This window comes from Chiloscyllium punctatum, unplaced genomic scaffold (assembly GCF_047496795.1).
Source record: "Chiloscyllium punctatum isolate Juve2018m unplaced genomic scaffold, sChiPun1.3 scaffold_698, whole genome shotgun sequence".
Lineage (NCBI taxonomy): Eukaryota > Metazoa > Chordata > Chondrichthyes > Orectolobiformes > Hemiscylliidae > Chiloscyllium > Chiloscyllium punctatum.
The window spans coordinates 32,501-38,188 of NW_027310432.1; positions in this window are offsets into that span (position 1 = coordinate 32,501).

Genomic DNA, 5,688 nt, shown 5'->3' on the forward strand with positions numbered 1-5,688 from the left:
GCGGTTCTGGCGACGGTCTCGCCTTCGAGGGGGGAGCGTCCCGCGTGTTCAGGCCGAATTTTGTGCATTTCCATCGGCGGGAAGAGGTCCAAACGGGAATGGGATTGAATGTGACTGCTGAAGCCGACATTGAGACCTCTAACGCGGGTAGCTCGGCAGGATTTGACCCGGCGGTTCTGCCGAAGGTCTCACCTTCGAGGGGGGAGCGTCCCGCGTGTTCAGGCCGAATATCGTGCATTGTTAACGGCGGGAAGTGTTCCAAAAGGGAATGGGATTGAATGTGACTGCTGAAGCCGACATTGAGACCTCTAACGCGGGTAGCTCGGCCGGATTTGACCCGGCGGTTCTGGCGACGGTCTCGCCTTCGAGGGGGGAGCGTCCCGCGTGTTCAGGCCGAATTTTGTGCATTTCCATCGGCGGGAAGAGGTCCAAACGGGAATGGGATTGAATGTGACTGCTGAAGCCGACATTGAGACCTCTAACGCGGGTAGCTCGGCCGGATTTGACCCGGCGGTTCTGCCGAAGGTCTCACCTTCGAGGGGGGAGCGTCCCGCGTGTTCAGGCCGAGTTTTGTGCATTTCCATCGGCGGGAAGAGGTCCAAACGGGAATGGGATTGAATGTGACTGCTGAAGCCGACATTGAGACCTCTAACGCGGGTAGCTCGGCCGGATTTGACCCGGCGGTTCTGCCGAAGGTCTCAGCTTCGAGGGGGGAGCGCCCACCGTGTACAGGCCGATTTTCATGCATTTCCAACCGTGGGAAGGGGTCCGAAAGGGGATGGGGGTGAACGTGACTGCTCAACCCGACTTTGAGACCTCTAACGCGGGTAGCTCAGCCGGATTTGACCCGGCGGTTCTGGCGACGGTCTCGCCTTCGAGGGGGGAGCGTCCCGCGTGTTCAGGCCGAATTTTGTGCATTTCCATCGGCGGGAAGAGGTCCAAACGGGAATGGGATTGAATGTGACTGCTGAAGCCGACATTGAGACCTCTAACGCGGGTAGCTCGGCCGGATTTGACCCGGCGGTTCTGCCGAAGGTCTCACCTTCGAGGGGGGAGCGTCCCGCGTGTTCAGGCCGAATTTTGTGCATTTCCATCGGCGGGAAGAGGTCCAAACGGGAATGGGATTGAATGTGACTGCTGAAGCCGACATTGAGACCTCTAACGCGGGTAGCTCGGCCGGATTTGACCCGGCGGTTCTGCCGAAGGTCTCACCTTCGAGGGGGGAGCGCCCACCGTGTACAGGCCGATTTTCATGCATTTCCAACCGTGGGAAGGGGTCCGAAAGGGGATGGGGGTGAACGTGACTGCTCAACCCGACTTTGAGACCTGTAACGCGGGTAGCTCAGCCGGATTTGACCCGGCGGTTCTGGCGACGGTCTCGCCTTCGAGGGGGGAGCGTCCCGCGTGTTCAGGCCGAATTTTGTGCATTTCCATCGGCGGGAAGAGGTCCAAACGGGAATGGGATTGAATGTGACTGCTGAAGCCGACATTGAGACCTCTAACGCGGGTAGCTCGGCCGGATTTGACCCGGCGGTTCTGCCGAAGGTCTCACCTTCGAGGGGGGAGCGTCCCGCGTGTTCAGGCCGAATTTTGTGCATTTCCATCGGCGGGAAGAGGTCCAAACGGGAATGGGATTGAATGTGACTGCTGAAGCCGACATTGAGACCTCTAACGCGGGTAGCTCGGCCGGATTTGACCCGGCGGTTCTGCCGAAGGTCTCACCTTCGAGGGGGGAGCGCCCACCGTGTACAGGCCGATTTTCATGCATTTCCAACCGTGGGAAGGGGTCCGAAAGGGGATGGGGGTGAACGTGACTGCTCAACCCGACTTTGAGACCTGTAACGCGGGTAGCTCAGCCGGATTTGACCCGGCGGTTCTGGCGACGGTCTCGCCTTCGAGGGGGGAGCGCCCCGCGTGTTCAGGCCGAATTTTGTGCATTTCCATCGGCGGGAAGAGGTCCAAACGGGAATGGGATTGAATGTGACTGCTGAAGCCGACATTGAGACCTCTAACGCGGGTAGCTCGGCAGGATTTGACCCGGCGGTTCTGCCGAAGGTCTCACCTTCGAGGGGGGAGCGCCCACCGTGTACAGGCCGATTTTCATGCATTTCCAACCGTGGGAAGGGGGCCGAAAGGGGATGGGGGTGAATGTGACTGCTCAACCCGACTTTGAGGCATCTAACCCGGGTAGCTCAGCCGGGTTTGACCCGGCGGTTCTGCCGACTGCCTCGCCTTCGAGGGGGGAGCGTCCCCCGTGTACAGGCCGATTTTCATGCATTTCGAACCGTGGGAAGTGGCCCAAAAGGGGATGGGGGTGAATGTGACTGCTCAACCCGACTTTGGCGCTTCCGAGCCGGGTAGCCCGGCCGGGTTTGACCCGGCGGTTCTGCCGTCGGTCTCGCCTTCGAGGGCGGAGCCTCCCCGTGTACAGGCCGATTTTCATGCATTTGCAACGGTGGGAAGTTGCCCAAAAGTCGATGGGAGTGAATGTGACTGCTCAACCCGACTTTGAGACTTTTAAGCCGGGTAGCTCAGCCGGGTTTGACCCGGCGGTTCTGCCGACGGTCTCGCCTTCGAGGGGGGAGCCTCCCCCGTGTACAGGCCGATTTTCGTGCATTTCCAACGGTGGGAAGAGGTTCAAAAGGGGATGGGAGTGAATGTGACTGCTCAACCCGACTCTGAGGCTTCTAACCCGGGTAGCTCGGCCGGGTTTGATCCGGCGGTTCTGCCGACGGTCTCGTCTTCGAGGCCGGTGCCTCCCCCGTGTACAGGCCGATTTTCGTGCATTTCCAACGGTGGGAAGTGGTCCAAAAGGGAATGGGGGTGGACGTGTCTGCTCATACCGACTTTGAGACTTGTAAGCCGGGTAGCTCAGCCGGGTTTGACCCGGCGGTTCTGCCGACGGTCTCGCCTTCGAGGGGGGAGCCTCCCCCGTGTACAGGCCGATTTCCGTGCATTTCCAACGGTGGGAAGAGGTTCAAAAGGGGATGGGAGTGAATGTGACTGCTCAACCCGACTCTGAGGCTTCTAACCCGGGTAGCTCGGCCGGGTTTGATCCGGCGGTTCTGCCGACGGTCTCGTCTTCGAGGCCGGTGCCTCCCCCGTGTACAGGCCGATTTTCGTGCATTTCCAACGGTGGGAAGAGGTTCAAAAGGGGATGGGGGTGAATGCGACTGCTCAACCCGACTCTGAGGCTTCTAACCCGGGTAGCCCGGCCGGGTTTGACCCGGCGGTTCTGCCGTCGGTCTCGCCTTCGAGGGCGGAGCCTCCCCCGTGTACAGGCCGATTTTCATGCATTTGCAACGGTGGGAAGTTGCCCAAAAGTCGATGGGAGTGAATGTGACTGCTCAACCCGACTTTGAGACTTTTAAGCCGGGTAGCTCAGCCGGGTTTGACCCGGCGGTTCTGCCGACGGTCTCGCCTTCGAGGGGGGAGCCTCCCCCGTGTACAGGCCGATTTTCGTGCATTTCCAACGGTGGGAAGAGGTTCAAAAGGGGATGGGAGTGAATGTGACTGCTCAACCCGACTCTGAGGCTTCTAACCCGGGTAGCTCGGCCGGGTTTGATCCGGCGGTTCTGCCGACGGTCTCGTCTTCGAGGCCGGTGCCTCCCCCGTGTACAGGCCGATTTTCGTGCATTTCCAACGGTGGGAAGTGGTCCAAAAGGGAATGGGGGTGGACGTGTCTGCTCATACCGACTTTGAGACTTGTAAGCCGGGTAGCTCAGCCGGGTTTGTTCCGGCGGTTCTGCCGACGGTCTCGTCATCGAGGGGGGAGCCTCCCCCGTGTCCAGGCCGATTTTCATGCATTTCCAACCGTGGGAAGTGGTCCAAAAGGGAATGGGGGTGAATGTGACTGCTCATACCGACTTTGAGACTTTTAAGCCGGGTAGCTCAGCCGGGTTTGACCCGGCGGTTCTGCCGACGGTCTCGCCTTCGAGGGGGGGAGCGTCCCCCCGTGTTCAGGCCGAATTTTGTGCATTTCGAACCGTGGGAAGTTGCCCAAAAGTCGATGGGAGTGAATGTGACTGCTCAACCCGACTTTGAGACTTGTAAGCCGGGTAGCTCAGCCGGGTTTGACCCGGCGGTTCTGCCGACGGTCTCGTCTTCGAGGCGGGTGCCTCCCCCGTGTACAGGCCGATTTTCATGCATTTCGTACCGTGGGAAGCGGTCCAAAAGGGGATGGAGTGAACGTGACTGCTCATACCGACTTTGGCGCTTCCGAGCCGGGTAGCTCAGCCGGTTTGACCCGGCGGTTCTGCCGACGGTCTCGCCTTCGAGGGGGGAGCGTCCCCGTGTTCAGGCCGAATCTTGTGCATTTCGAACCGTGGGAAGTTGCCCAAAAGTCGATGGGAGTGAATGTGACTGCTCAACCCCGACTTGAGACTTGTAAGCCGGGTAGCTCAGCCGGGTTTGACCCGGCGGTTCTGCCGACGGTCTCGTCTTCGAGGCGGATGCCACCCCCGTGTACAGGCCGATTTTCGTGCATTTCCAACCGTGGGAAGTGGTCTAAAAGTCGATGGGAGTGAACGTGACTTGCTCAACCCGACTCTGAGGCTTCTAACCCGGGTAGCTCGGCCGGGTTTGACCCGGCGGTTCTGCCGACGGTCTCGTCTTCGAGGCGGGTGCCTCCCCCGTGTACAGGCCGATTTTCGTGCATTTCGAACCGTGGAAGTGGTCTAAAAGTCGATGGGAGTGAACGTGACTGCTCAACCCGACTTTGAGACTTGTAAGCCGGTAGCTCAGCCAGGTTTGACCCGGCGGTTCTGCCGACGGTCTCGCCTTCGAGGCGGACCCTCCCCCGTGTACAGGCCGGTTTTCGTGCATTTCGAACCGTGGAAGTGATCCAAAAGGGAATGGGGGTGAACGTGACTGCCCAACCCGCTTTGAGACTTGTAAGCCGGGTAGCTCAGCCGGGTTGGACCCGGCGGTTCTGCGACGGTCTCGACTTCGAGGCGGGTGCCTCCCCCGTGTACAGGCCGATTTTCATGCATTTGCAACGGTGGGAAGTTGCCAAAAGTCGATGGGAGTGAATGTGACTGCTCAACCCGACTTCGAGACTTGTAAGCCGGGTAGCTCAGCCGGTTTGACCCGGCGGTTCTGCCGACGGTCTCGCCTTCGAGGGGGGAGCCTCCCCCGTGTACAGGCCGATTTTCGTGCATTTCCAACGGTGGGAAGAGGTTCAAAAGGGGATGGGAGTGAATGTGACTGCTCAACCCGACTTTGGCGCTTCCGAGCCGGGTAGCTCAGCCGGGTTTGACCCGGCGGGTCTGCCGACGGTCTCGTCTTCGAGGCGGGTGCCTCCCCCGTATACAGGCCGATTTTCATGCATTTCGAACCGTGGGAAGTGGTCCAAAAGGGAATGGGGTGGACGTGTCTGCTCATACCGACTTTGAGACTTGTAAGCCGGGTAGCTCAGCCGGGTTTGTTCCGGCGGTTCTGCCGACGGTCTCGTCTTCGAGGCGGGTGCCTCCCCCGTGTACAGGCCGATTTTCGTGCATTTCGAACCGTGGGAAGTGGTCCAAAAGGGGATGGGAGTGAATGTGACTGCTCAACCCGACTTTGGCGCTTCCGAGCCGGGTAGCTCAGCCGGGTTTGACCCGGCGGGTCTGCCGACGGTCTCGTCTTCGAGGCGGGTGCCTCCCCCGTATACAGGCCGATTTTCATGCATTTCGAACCGTGGGAAGTGGT